We start from the raw sequence: 15,591 nt of genomic DNA, 5'->3' as shown, positions 1-15,591 counted from the left end.
AAAAAAGTACTGTTCAAATTATCATTGAAATGCCTACAGATATTTCAAAAATTGGGCACGATTTAGTTGATTTACTGTAACAGGAGCAAACAAACTAAGGCTGTACTCTTTAACTCAAAGTAATTATGTGATTTGGCAATGCAGACATGTCATATTGAATTATATCAAATGTTAATTTTAAAGCTAAGATCCACATTCAATTTAGAAATGTATTTAGAGGCCTGAAGGCCAAGATGCCAGATGAAGTAGGTATAAACAGAATCACTTCAGGTAAAATGTATTTTGTTTTTTGTACAAGCAAATAAATGTAATTGTGTACAAATGAAAACTCCAAATCAAAACGAAATATAAGTATACATAAAATAAACATATATCTACTCTTACAGTATCTCTCATTCCTTTTTTAAATAGCAAGTCTAAAGAGGAGGAAAGCATATTCATTATAAAGACATTTGCATACTGATGTTGAAAATCTGAAAGCTAATCAACTCCTAGCTTCACTGCTTCTTACTTATCTTCTTGTGGGTTTCCCGATGGTATTGAGCATAGTGAATAAGGAAGCTACCTTCCCCCACTAACAACAGCTCTTGTCTGCTGGAGTTCTATGCAGAGCTTCCCAATGCATGACAGTCTTCAGTTTATGGAAGAAACCTCCACACTCATTTCCAAGCCATGATGCATATCTTGATATTACACAATAAACCCAAGGATTCAGCATGAGTGCTTCCCCAGATGGTGTTTATGAAGAATTCTATTCTGCAAATTATAGTCTTCCCACTGCTTTAGCGTAGTGAATTACCTCATTTCCTTGCAATTTAGTTGACTAAATAAAGAAAACTAAAAGTAGTAGATCCTGCCAGGGAAGAAGCAATCATGCATTACAATTAATTTGCAATCTCAGCTGTCTTCTATCTTCTCAAGTCAACTGGCTCAACTTTAGCATCTTCCAAGCAGAGAATTAACGTTCTGCGAAACACTGTGATGTTGCTATTGTCTGGTTGGAAGTTGATCTTAATTAAGCACAGCATAAAGTACTAAACATCTAGCAATACATTACTGATACACTATAAAAATGTAGTTCAAGCTTTACAATAAATGATGAAAGAGGATTAGACATATAAGCAGATTAAACTTACCACAGATCCTGTTGTATCGACAAGAAAAGATTATATTGGCGCAACTTGGTAATCAGATATCAGGCAATAATGCAACCATGAAAGTACTATTTCCCTCCAAAGATCACATATACCATGTATTTGTTAGATATGTTTTGTAAACTGTTGTGAGCTACTACTATCATCGCATCATAAGAAAGAAGAAAGGCTGAAATGCATTCCTGAAATAGAGATCTCCTACGGTTATCTCCTTTGGTGTTCCTGGTACAATTAACATTTAGGGATGGCTTTACTAAAGGCAAAGTGCAGTTGCACTCAATTTCCCCAGAGTTTAGTAAATGTGGTAAAGCTCTGCTGATTTTCATCACCCAATCAAGAGCAAGCAAAAAATGCTTTTTTTCCTTGCACCTGATTGGGTATTCTTTACAAAGTGATGCTTTGCCATATTTACATTTACTGAGTAAAAATTAGTGCAACTCAGTGGCGGCTGGTGCTCAAAATATTTGGGGCGGCGCAAAGGAAAAAAAAAAATTGCAGTCTCACTGTGCCCAAATGCAGCCACTGTTACATGCCATCAAACGCAGCCACTGTGCCATCAATTTGCACCACTGTGCCATGCCATCAAATGCAGCCACTGTGCCATCAATTTGCACCACTGTGCCATGCCATCAAATGCAGCCACTGTGCCATCAATTCACACCACTGTGCCATGCCATTAAACGCAGTCACTGTGCCATGCCATTAAACGCAGTCACTGTGCCATGCCATCAAATGCAGTCACTGTGCCATCAATTTGCACCACTGTGCCATGCCATTAAACGCAGTCACTGTGCCATGCCATCAAATGCAGTCACTGTGCCATCAATTTGCACCACTGTGCCATGCCATTAAACGCAGTCACTGTGCCATCCATTGTCACCACTGTGCCATGCCATTAAACGCAGCCACTGTGCCATACATTGTCACCACTGTGCCATGCCATTAAACGCAGCCACTGTGCCATCCTTTGTCACCACTGTGCCATACATTATCACCACTGTGCCATCCATTTTCACCACTGTGCCATGCCATTAAACGCAGCCACTGTGCCATACATTGTCACCACTGTGCCATACATTGTCACCACTGTGCCCTTTAATGGTCGCCGCTGTGCCAATTGTCCCCACTGTGCCCTGTAAATTGCTTTCTTCCCCCTCCGCCCGGCACTTACCTTTACTGGAGTCAGGCATCCACGTCCCACGATGTCTTCTCCCGCCCTCGATGACTGACAGGCGTCTCAGCCAATCAGGTTACTGGTAGCCAGAACCGGCCAACCTGATTGGCTGAGGCGCCTGTCATCTTATTCAAGGGGCGTACAGTCTGTGCGCTCCGAGAATAAGCTTCCGGGACCCGGGGGCTGTATTGGGAAAGCCTATCAGAGCCGCTGGCTTTGATAGACATTTCCTACAGCCAACCAGCTGGCGTTATTCAGATGGCCGGACATTGAGCGCCGACCATCTGAATAAAAGCGGCAGCGGCGAAAATAACATAGATTCGTGCAATGCATGAATCTATGTTATTTCACTCAGTGGCGGTGAGAGCCAGAGGGGGCGGCGCTCCAGCGCCCTCTATGGACGAACCGCCACTGGGGGGGAGGGATGGTGGGATGAGTGCCCGGGGGGGATGGTGGGATGAGTGCCGGGGGGGAGGGATGGTGGGATGAGTGCCCGGGGGGGATGGTGGGATGAGTGCCTGGGGGTAGGGATGGTGGGATGAGTGCCCGGGGGGGGATGGTGGGATGAGTGCCTGGGGGGAGGGATGGTGGGATGAGTGCCCGGGGGGGATGGTGGGATGAGTGCCTGGGGGGGGGGATGGTGGGATGAGTGCCCGGGGGGAGGGATGAGTGCCGGGGGGAGGGATGGTGGGATGAGTGCCTGGGGGGAGGGATGGTGGGATGAGTGCCCGAAGGGGATGGTGGGATGAGTGCCTGGGGGAGGGATGGTGGGATGAGTGCCTGGGGGGAGGGATGGTGGGATGAGTGCCCGGGGGGGGATGGTGGGATGAGTGCCTGGGGGGGGTGGTGGGATGAGTGCCTGGGGGGGGGAAGGTGGGATGAGTGCCGGGGGGGAGGGATGGTGGGATGAGTGCCCGGGGGGGAGGGATGGTGGGATGAGTGCCCGGGGGGGGATGGTGGGATGAGTGCCTGGGGGGAGGGATGGTGGGATGAGTGCCCGGGGGGGAGGGATGGTGGGATGAGTGCCGGGGGGGAGGGATGGTGGGATGAGTGCCCGGGGGGGATGGTGGGATGAGTGCCTGGGGGGAGGGATGGTGGGATGAGTGCCGGGGGGGGGTGGGATGAGTGCCTGGGGGCTGGGGGGTGAGTCCCTTAACATTAGCAGCCCCCCCCCCCTTAGAGATCCCATTAGCTGAGTGAATATCAGTGCTGTGGCGGCAGGACTCTGAGTGAACTGCGGGGGAGGGGGGGGGCCCGCTGCTGGATTGTAGCTGAGAGCCCACGGCCAACACAAACACAGGTATGCTGCGGGGGGGGGGGGGGGGGGGTTGGGCTGCTGCTGGAATCCAGCAGCAGCAGCGGCCCCCCCCTCCTCTCCCCCCGCAGCGCCGCATACCTGTGTTTGTGTTGGCCGTGGGCTCTCAGCTACAATCCAGCAGCGGCCCCTCCCCCTCCCCCCGCAGTTCACTCAGAATCCTGCCGCCACAGCACTCACCAGTCCGGAGCACAGTGCGTGCTTGAAATTCAACCCCTCCATCTCAATGTGCCGCTGCTGGAAGAGAGCTCACGGTTGGCTGGTGGCGGAGCTGGCTGGCAGTACTAGCGGCGGCGGGACTCGGGAGTGCTGATGCGGGGGATGGAGCCGGGAAGTAACACTTACCTTCTTGGCGCCGCTCCTCAATAATGCCCTCACACGCTACAGAGAGTCATGTGACGATCCGCCCACTGACCTCTGCTCCGGTCCTGCCAATCCCATGATAGCTAGCGGACATGCTAGCAAATCAAATGAAGTGGGAGTGTGTGCGGGCGCACAGCTTGCGCCCTGCACACGCCCTAAACACGGGCAAATCAGTTTCCCAGCCTGCGATCAGCTGATCGCAGGCTGGGAAGCTTCCCATAGACCGCCGCATGTCCGGCGCCTGGTCACTCTTAAAGTGACATTTAAAAAAAAAATAAAAAATTTTGTTTGTTTTTTTTTCCTTCCACAGCTTGGGGGGGCGGCGCCCGAGCGCCCCCTATGGGCGGGCCGCCACTGGTGCAACTGCAAATTGCAGTCTATTTGTCCTTTGTAAATCCACCCCATTGATTTTCAAAGGTCATGGGCCTCGTCCAACAGGCATTTTGTTTCTATAGATATCTAAAAAGTAATTTCAAACATTGTATAGGTTTTTTTTCCATCAGCAACCAACCAACCACCTAAATTTATATCTGTAATTGGTTCCATAATGTTGAAATGTATTAAATCTAGGTCTGCAATAATTTCATACTTTTAAAAGCCAAAACCTTACCTAAAGTAGATACCACAAAATGTCTGTCATTATATTTTTATCATCCAAAAAAAGTAAGTGTCTCTGCTCCTTTTAAGTTTAGTTTTACTTTGTTACTGGTGTAGGAGGATTGGCTAAAAGATCACACAGATGATGGCTTTAAGATAAACCTTACTAAATAGTAAGGTTAACAATACAAACATTGTCATAAGGGCAAAGAGTCAGGCCCCATACACACCATAGAATCTATCCGCAGATAAATCCCATCAAATGGGTTTCTGCGGATAGATTCTATGGTGTGTACACTCCGTCGGATATTTATCCGAGGATAAATCTCCCCTGGGATGGATTTCCAGCAGATGGATATTTGCTGACATGCTCAACAAATCCATCTGCTGGAATCCATTCCAACGGATGGATCCGCTCGTCTGTACAGACTTACCGGATCCATCCGTCCAAAGGGATTCCCCGCACGCGTCGTAATGATTTGACGCATGCGTGGAATTCCTTATATGACAGCGTCGCGCCCGTCGCCGCGTCATAATAGCGGCGACGGCGCGACACGTCATCGGCAGAGGATTTCAGCGCGGATTTCAATGCGATGGTGTGTACACGCCATCGCATAGAAATCTTCTGAAATCCTCGAGAGGATTTATCCACGGATACGGTCCGCTGGACCGTATCTGCGGATAAATCCTCTCGTGTGTATGGGGCCTCAGTGTTGCCAACTGCCAGTATTTTTACTGGCAGTTAGTAAAAAAACTGAGAATTTTCTCCTGCCAGTAAATGCCAGTAAAAGTAAAAGGTTGCCAGTAAAAAATATGGCTGTGACACCAGCTAGGACCATCCGAGTGCTTGCTACAGTGTGATCGGGCAGCTCTGGCGCAGGCGGTGCCTGAGCATGTCATGTGATCTCAAGGTGCAATGGAGCCAAGCAAAACGGCTAGAGCCTTGTGTGCGGGTCGACAGTATGGGAGCAAGGCAGGCTGGGACCAGGACCGTCAATGCTGTTTAGACTGGAGGGCCTACTTGGCTTGGAGAGAGACTGTCACTGTGACTAAGGAGGGGATATGTCGTGTCTGTGAGGTCTCATCATCTGTGCTGCTGCACACTGCAGTTAGTGTCACTGTGAGAGTCAATTTTATGTGTGTGTGCCACCCATTCCAATTTCTTGCCCTCCTGAGGCCGGTCCCTGAGCTACTTACTATATCAAAAATAAAATAAGAAATATGTTTTTTTTTTACCTTATTATCTACCTTAAATCATATTGCTAATTTCATATTGTATGTATAACTTAAATACTCAAATTTACTCTTAAAACTGTAATTTTTTAACTTTTGGAAATGCCAGTAAAAACTTGTCTGTGCCAGTAAGTTTGGGTGTTGTGTCAGTAAATTTCAATCTGGTAGGTTGGCAACACTGCAAAGAGTATTCATTCCAAATAAAACAATGTTAAACAGGAGCTCCTAAGTGCTATGTCTCTGTCACTTAGTAAGGACACCAGGGGGTTATTTACTAAAGGCATTTACAAAAAACATTCAATCTATATGCAATCATGCAGGCCCTTGCACTACATAGTTGAAGGTAAATCTAAAGGAAGTTGAATAAAAAAATTGCATAATGCATGGCCAGCCTAAGAAAGTTGAAGGTCATTATTTCCACTGGGGCATGATGTGTCAAGTCATACCACTATCCAGGCCTAAAGCCTCGTACACACGTACGGGATTCCCGGCGGTAAAAAGTCTGCGTGAATCCCGAGGGGAAAACCGAGAACCTGCTTGGTAACTGTTTTCCCCTACACATGACCGGGTTTCCCCGACAGGAAAACTACCATGAGAGCTTTGGTCAGGAATCCCGGCCATGTGTATTGAGTCTTAAAATGCAATGTTATAGTTAGGACTGCAGTATACAGAGCGCCTTGACGGGGCCTTGACGGGGCCTGCAGCTTACACATGCATTTGCAAATGCATGCAACTAAACCTCTGTTTTTAACGCACACAGTTACACAGGTTAATTTGGTTGGTTGCTGATTGGTCGGTAAGTTTGAGCCTGGATATTCTATGTTTTTGCATGTGTATGCTCCATCGCAGTGTTTCCCATAGGAAAACTGCTGGGTTAAAAACCGCTGGAAAAAACGCTGGCGGTAAAAAAAGAGAGCTGGTTCTCTTTTTTTTTTTGTTTTTTTGTTTTTTTGGTCGGAAAAAGTGCGATGGAGCATACACACGGACGGTTTTCCCGGCAGGAAAACTGGTCGTGTGTATGAGGCTTTAGCCCCTTCAACACTAATCAGACAACACAGTTTTAGCTGACTTGTTGATCAAGTGGAACAATGGCTTGTCTCTTGAACCAGGTGAATGTTTTTTGGACACCCTATTTCCCTGCCAGCATGTAGATTTTTTCTGCTACATAAAAGTCCCAGGCCCTTGACAGTACAACTTCCTAGGTAACTAAGGAGTCACGGAAAACATTCTACAGTACAGTATACAATCCTTCAGGAGGAGATAGGTTTAATCACTCAGCATTTTCTTTTTTTCTAGTAATTGGTTTAATCTTTCTCTGGGACTGGGCTACTGACATAATTATTTTGACAGAACCCACTGTCACTGTGTGTTTTGGAGGGGGCTGTGGGCTGGCTTCCTACCCACAGACTATGGCCCAGCAGAGAATGCGAGATTTGGAGGGCTATTTGCTGTTTCCCACCACCTGGAGAAGATGCCACCTCCAGACATTTGTGTCCGCGGTCCCCGGTTCATTGGAAGCGGGTGAACGCGGTATCTATGGCTGGGCTCGTGGAGTCGTTTCCGGCTACCTAAACCTATTGGCCTGGCTGGGCAAAATCTATACTTTTATTCCACAAACAATGTACTTTTAGCTGATAAAGGCATATACAAGATGGCGGTGTTCCCAAAGGTCCCTATTTCACCTGCATCACATCCCCCCTCTTGTCATTGTGTTAATTATGTTGGGTCATGGCATGTAGACAAAAGGTCTGGGAGGGGCTGTCTGTTTATCATAATCCCTTTATGCATTTCAACTGTAGTTTCTGTTTCAATGTACTGAGTACATTCCAAGATTTGATTTACTTAAGCCCAAATTTAAATTAGACCTCGAGGCCAGAAAGGACATTATTGATAATGGTTGCTATTGCAGCAAATGATCAAAATACTTAATCATTAGCTTGGGTCAAATTCAAGGTAGACAGTGTAAACATGGCAGTCATTGGACATGTTCAGCACCAGGCATAATACACTACAATGAAACATTGCACGTGGGACAGGCAGCTCCTTCATTTTAGGGTGATGGACTTGGAGGTCTTTCACAGACAAGTATGAGATCTCCTCTATAGGAAAGTGGGATACAAATGTGAGAGGCTTTAGATGATTTAATTCTATGATGATCTTGTCTTCCTCAAACTGGAAGCAAGCTTGTAAGAAAAGATGGCATAGTGTCAGCTTGCTGGACTATAAAAAGTAAATGAGTGTTGGCAATGAAGACAAAGACCACACCCAAACAATTAATTTTAACAAAAATCTTTCCACAAGATAATATGTGCATGTAGCTTATCTTATGTATTGCAGAAAATGGTTAATGGAGAGAAAAAATTGGAGGATGTGCTTCTGTGCTGTAATAATTTAGAGACAGGGTCTTTGAGGATGGTGTATCTGTCACCTAGAATAATAACTTGAGCCCTCAGGAGATTAAATAAAAAACCGACATGAGTTCCCCCCCAGGAGCATACCAGGCCCTGGTATGGGTTGTAAGGAAACTCCCCCTATGCCGAAAAAACTAAGTGGGGGGGTCCCCCACAACCCATTCCAGACCCGTATCCAAAGAACGCTACCCGGCCGGCCAGGAAAGGAGTGGGGTCTCCCAGATTCCGATAAGCCTCCACCCGCAGACCCCGACAACCAACGGCTAGGGTTGTCAGGAAGAGGCCCGGTCCTTATTAACATGGGGACAGGGTGCTCAGGAGGGGGGGCGCTCGCTCGTCCCCACTCCTTTCCTGGCCGGCCGAGTAGCGTGCTTTGGATACGGGTCGGGAATGGGTTGGGGGGGACCCCCCCACATCGTTTTTTCGGCGTAGGGGGGGTCTCCTTACAACCCATAACAGACCTAAGGGCCTGGTATGCTCCTGGGGGGGAACCCATGTCGGTTTTTTATTTAATCTCCTGAGGGCTCAAGTTATTATTCTAGGTGACAGATACACCATCCTCAAAGACCCTGTCTCTAAATGATTACAGCACAGAAGCACATCCATGTCGGTTTTTTTATTTAAAATTTGGCGTGGAGCTCTCCCTCAGGATTCATACCAAACGCCGCAGCTAGAATTGGCGGGAATCCAAGTCGGATCTCCCGTCGCTTCTATGACACGCTCGCTGGAATGTGCTTTGTCTATTCCAGCGAGTGCGAGATGTCGGCACCCTGTCGCAGAGAATCAGCGCTATGCTGTCGTGCTGGAAACACATTCTCGGAAACAGGTACAGTATGCCTTGGTTATTTTCATTACTGTCTGTCTGTTATCTGCAGATCACTGTGAACAAACTAGGTTGGCAAAATATTGAATTCTTGTGTCTATACTAAAAAATCTTCCCTTTTCATGGACCCAAATACAAGTCTGTCCTGATAAGGGCCCCATCTGCCACTGTCCCAACCATGGCTCCAATTAATATGTATCCTTGACAGGGGTCCCAACTATGGTGACTTGGGGTAAATAAGAATTTTGGTGAAAAAACAACACTGCATTAAAAAAACCTATAGAAAGAAATTATCAGGAAGATAAGAGTTTTGACTGTATGCGGGAGAAGACACATGCATGTGAATATATTGTAGCTTGTGGCACAATGCTCAGAGTATTGACTACTCCTTCTCTGACACACATGTGTGCCCTAATGCACATGTTTTGGACTTGTGCATTTCTTTGTTGACCTTGGTCTGTGTTCTCAGCTTTGTTTGTTGTCTGCTGACTTGATACCTTTGCTGTCCATCAGATGCTGACCTCGTCTTGAACTTTGAATATGAGTCTGCTCACTGAAATGGTACTTCTGTTACCAATTGTTGCTGAACTGTGATAGTCCCTGACTATGCTCTTGCTTCTACTTGTTTTTGTTTCTGACCTGCAAACCAGCTTACTGCTCGGATCTTTTAATTCTGTTTCCGTACACACATATGAGATTTAAGCTGGCCACCCATGTTCAATTTTCTTGTACAATTTTCCTATATATTTATCTTAAACTATGTAGTGCAAGGGATTCCCTGATTGGATACAATTGGAAGTTGTTTAGTTTTGACCTCATATCATATGTTTTTTGGTAAATTTAAAGGAACATTGTACCAGACAATTGAACATGTATGGCCAACCTTACTCTTCATTTTTGTCCTGGGGACCTTTGATACTAGGAGTGAAAGTGAGAAAAAATCCCACATTTTGAGTCAGGCAATAATTTTTGAGACATTTTCAGAGGAGGGCATTTTACTAATAATCTAGATTACCTCTCACTTCCTTTTGTGTATCCAGAACATAAAGTGGAGAAAAATTTTCAAATGGAACACAAGAAGAAAAAAACTGATGGGGAATTTGGCCATTTATTATTTTATTTGAAAATAAAAGCAGCCACATTTTAGTAAATCAGTTCTATGTCTACTTCCCTTCTCCTCATGTCACTTAATTTTACATATTAGCAAATCATCCTACTGTGTAGTGTATTAAAACCAGCTCAATGCTTTTGTAGTGTAGTTTCTCATCTATAAAATGGTATGTACTCCCCTAGATAACAATGTTGCCTATTTTGGATTCTTATTTGTTTTGCATTTTCATTTTGTGATTGACACGTACACTACTTCTGTGTTACTTTGTTTTACTATTTCTTTTATCTTTTCCTAAATCTCTCATGTGTTCCAGCTGATGAGTAAATACATGCAGCGTCCTTGGAAGTTCGGTTGCATTCATTACTTGCTTGATGAAATACTGTTACATAATTTTCTGCTTGTGTCTTTATGTTTGGAGGGCATTTCGTGAATTAATGCTGATTAGTGTATTTTGAGAGTAACATTGTGAGTAGAAGCTTGACCTGTTTTGCGTTCCCTTTGGAGTTTATGGATTATGCATTTCTGGGTATTGAAGATAATTACACATACAAGAAAAACACTGTCATTTCAAATAAGAAGTTAACAATATTGGCCTTTATGGTGATTGCAAGGGAATCCACTGAATAATACCAGCATAAAACAAAGAAATTTGTGTTGCTGTGCTGGTACAATAATTTTGCATTGCAAATTGTTGTAACCTACAGCTAATATTATTGCACTGTAGTTAGAGGCTACCGGTTGGTTTGTCTGTATTTGTTTATGCTAGTTGCAGGAGTGACCAGACAAAGAAGCCAAACAAAATAAAAAATAAACATATTCTTAAGAGCCGGTTCACACTGGTGCAACACGACTTCCAGCACGACTTTGAGAGGCAACTTGGACACGACTTGAGTATGAATCATCAGGCAACTTACAAGGCAACTTCAAGTTGCCTCCAGGACAGTACAAGGCAACTTCAAGTCGCCTCCAGGACGGGAGGCTTTCCAGTGGCCAATCAAACAACAATCAGCTATCTGAGAGGGAGGGGGGAGGGAGGGGTTTGCCTGAGAAATGTATGTTATCTTCCTGTATTGTTGCTTCAGTTAAGACAGTGATCAGACTTGGAGGCGACTTCCATTGAAATCAATGGGTACAAGTTGCCTACAAGTTGCCTAGAAGTCAGATTGAAGTAGTACAGAAACCTTTTCTGAAGTCAGAGCGACTTCAGTAGTGTGTATTAAGACGGCTCCATTCACTTCCATTGATTTTCTCAACCATGCGACTTGGGACGACTTGGGGAAACTTCAAGTCGTATCCCAGGTCGCCCCTGTGTGAACCGGCTCTTACAGTCTGTATTTCATTAAAAAGGAAAAGTGGCTATACATCCCATGAAAAAAATGGGCTATTCCATGGGGTCATTCTATTATATAGTAATATGACTTTATGCAAAAAAAAGTTACCTTTTATTTATCTTTATCTAAATTATTGTTTTTGACTATTTGCTATGAGCTTCTGCATGTTGCGCACCATCATTGTTCTTTACACTACCTTACTTACTATGCACAGTGGGACTAGTTCTATAAAGTGTCTTAAAGAATATATAAGCCCAAGAACAAAAGAATTATATATTAACATTCATTGGGTGTTGTGGCTGCATTCATTTTCTTTTTGATGCTTTTTACCCTTTATTTTTATATGATAATCTTGTCAAAAACATACTGAATTTGTGGTTAGGCAATGTTGTCACCTTATGATGGTCTCCTGGTTTAGACTACAAACACTTCCTCCTTTTCTCCATGACAATAAAGGGTGATTCTGTATTCCCCAATGACAGCTGGTAACAATATAACCGAGAGTACAGGCAGAGCACACAGGAAGCTTTTAGCTGACAAGATTTCTTGCAGGATCAACAGGTATTTTTGCATGAATTAAACAGATATTATAAAACACTTTCAATAATATAGTTAACAGACCAAAAGGGACCAAATAATTTAGGTTTATTGCTAAGGTTCAATAGGAACTGTCTATATTGTCCAGGGTCATTAATCTCATTCCAATTCCAATAAGAATTTTCATTGTTGGCAAAAGGAACAACACAAAGATTTGTTTACATTTTTTTTCTATTCACAGATTACTAGTTTATCACATATTACTATTATACAGCGGAGTGCTTCTTGGAGTAAGTGAGCATCGGTGTAAGTGAGCAGTGCTCAAGTCATGACAAAGGGGAATGTCCCTAAACAAGAGGCCTAACAACAACAAGGGCCTGGAAGTAGAGAGAGCGTAGGGCTCTCCTAAGCACCATGGATGCCACTCGATTACTCCAAGAAACAGAATATATGTTGCCTTTACCCAGTTCAACCATGAGATGATATTTGTATTATGCTCTGGTTATGGAGAAAAGGAATACAAACTATACAAATCTTATGGTCTAACACTAATGGAGAAATGCCCACTTACTTTAGTGTTCAGTGAAGAGTCACCTAATATAAGTGATCAGTGTAGTACATCCATTTATGGGTGCTCAATGCAGTGTCCCTTTACATTAATGGCCAGTGCAGTGCCCTGTTTATATTGGTGGTCAGGGTTGAAGTATCCCCTTATACTGGTGGCCAGTAGTGAAGTGACTCTTTAACCACTTAAGACCCGGACCACTATGAAGGTTAAGGACCTTGCCCCTTTTTGCGATGCATTGCTTTAACTGATAATTGCGCGGTCGTGCGACTTGGCTCCCAAACAAAATTGGTGTCCTTTTTTTCCCCACAAATAGAGCTTTCTTTTGGTGGTATTTGATCACATCTGCGGTTTTTATTTTTTGCGCTATAAACAAAAATAGAGCGACAATTTTGAAAAAAAAAATCAATATTTTTTACTTTTTGCTATAATAAATATCCTCAAAAAAGATATAAAAAAAACATATTTTTTCCTCAGTTTAGGCCGATACGTATTCTTCTACCTATTTTTGATAAAAAAAAATCACAATGAGCGTTTATCGATTGGTTTGCGCAAAATGTATAGCTTTTACAAAATAGGGGATAGTTTTATACCATTTTTATTAATAGTTTTTTTTTTTACTACTAATGGCGGCGATCAGCGATTTTTTTCGTGTCTGCAACATTATGGCGGACACATCGGACAATTTTGACACATTTTTGGGACCATTGTCATTTTCACAGCGAAAAGTGCTATAAAAATTCACTGATTACTATGAAAATGACAATTGCAGTTTAGGAGTTAACCACTAGGGGGCGCTGAAGAGGTTATGTGTGACCTCGTATGTGTTTCTAACTGTAGGGGGGTGGGGCTGGACGTGTGACGTCAGTAATCGTCTTTCCCTATATCAGGGATATCAGGGATCGTGGGACACCGGCGGGGATCGGGTCCGTGGGTTTCGCGGGCGCGGTCACGGAGCTTCGAACCCCACGGCTGGGTCTTAAAGAGACATGTACAGGTACGTGCTTGTGCCCAGCCGTGCAATTCTGCCGACGTATATCGGCGTGAAGGTGTCCTTAAGGTGGATTTCAGTAAAAAGAAAAAAAAACATAAATTTTGAAAAAAATACAATATTTGTAACATCAAAAGGACATAAATTTTGTTTGGGAGCCACGTCGCATGACTGCACAATTGTCAGTTAAAGCGACACAGTGCTGAATCTTAAAAAGAACTCCGGTCTTTGGCCAGCGAAATGATCCGGGGCTTAAGTGGTTAAAGAGGACCTTTCCCCTTAATAAAATGCAGCATACACTTTTAAAAACAACTTAAAGAGGAGCTCTGATCAATCATAGAAAAAAAAATTCAGCAGCTACAAATACTGTACCCGCTGACTTTTAATATATGGATAGGAATAGCCCAGCACAGGAATCCAGCTCTGTCATCAACTGGGCTGTCATCTTGCTTGTGGGAATCCAGCTGTGATTTCCTAGTGTTTCACTGTCAGCTTTTTATTGTACATGTGCAACACTTGCATCCGATCTGTCGCAGGAGGTTGAAGCATGGAGGGGAGAGGGTGAACTTCTGCTCTATTTTCTTAGGCAAGGAGAGCAGAATTTGAAGTGGGTACCTGTCAGAAATAGGTACTCATTTCCAGAAAAAATAATGTTCACAATCATGAGAGAGGAGGGGGAAAAAAGAAGGAAGAGTGAAATCTCTGTTTTCATGTAAAGTTCTGTTTAAGGAAATAAATGATAGAAATGATACTTACCTATGCTCCATCTTTGGTCACGCATGAATGACCTCATCCTTCTATGAACAACATCCTGGGGAATAATGAATACTCCCAATCTCACAAGAAGATACAGCAGCACAGTGCTGGGACCATCTACTGTATGTGGATTCTTATAAAGTACTCTAGATTTCCCAGATCTCACTGGATGGTTGATAACACCTCCCTCACCTTGGCCCTGGTGGAAGTTGGGGAAAAGGTAATCGTGCTTTTTACCCCCACTGTATTTTTACTTTATTTTATGCTATGGTTCCAAAAGTATAATGGCCCGCCTGCTGTGTAAGGCCGCGTACACACACGATCGTTCCAAACCAATGAGAATGGTCCGACGGGCCATTTCCAACGGTTCACCGCTGAAGTGGCCTGATGGTCTGATGTGCGTACACACCATCGTTCCAAAATCCGATCGGGTCAGAACACGGTGACGTCAAACACACGACATGCTGAATAAAATTAAGTTCAATGCTTCCAAGCATGCGTCGACTTGATTCTGAGCATGCGTGGGTTTTGAACTGATCCTTTCTGTACTAACCATCGGTTTGGACCTATCGGACAGCGGTCCATCGGTTCGATATTAAAGCATGTTTTAAAATTTTGGACTGAAGGACAACAGACCGATGGGCTATACACACGGTCGGTTTGGACCGATGAAACTGAACCTCGGTCCATTCTCATCGGTTTTGTCCGACCGTGTGTATGCGGCCTAAGATGCCCTATTACACTGCCTGTTTGGATAGGAATGTCTGACTAACTTTTAAATTGTATTCAGATTTGTAAGATCATGCTAGTTGAATAACATTTCTACTGTAATAATTTAGGTATTTCTTTTCAAGGTGCTTGATCTGACATGACAGCTCTGTGATTTATACCTCATAAATATTTTAGATATGATTTTCAGTCTCCAGAAATGCAGATGTTGGCTGTCATGTTGTGCCAAATTAGTAGCTGGTCAAGACGCCACACTTTGATCAGGGTATAATTACAGCCGTTCCATCTGTATGATAGCTCATCTGTTTACATTTATTACATACTTTACTGACATATTATTACAAATGTCAAAAAGAAACCTATATATGTACTGACATAACTGTTTTTCCCTGTCAACTTACTTTATTTGAAGTTATAGGAAATGCTACAGATTGAAATATTTTGATTGTAAATTATTCAGAATCTTTAGACTGTTTTGAAAATCATACATCAAACTGAATA

The sequence above is a fragment of the Rana temporaria genome, chromosome 4 (assembly GCF_905171775.1).
Source record: "Rana temporaria chromosome 4, aRanTem1.1, whole genome shotgun sequence".
Lineage (NCBI taxonomy): Eukaryota > Metazoa > Chordata > Amphibia > Anura > Ranidae > Rana > Rana temporaria.
This window is presented reverse-complemented; position numbering follows the sequence as displayed.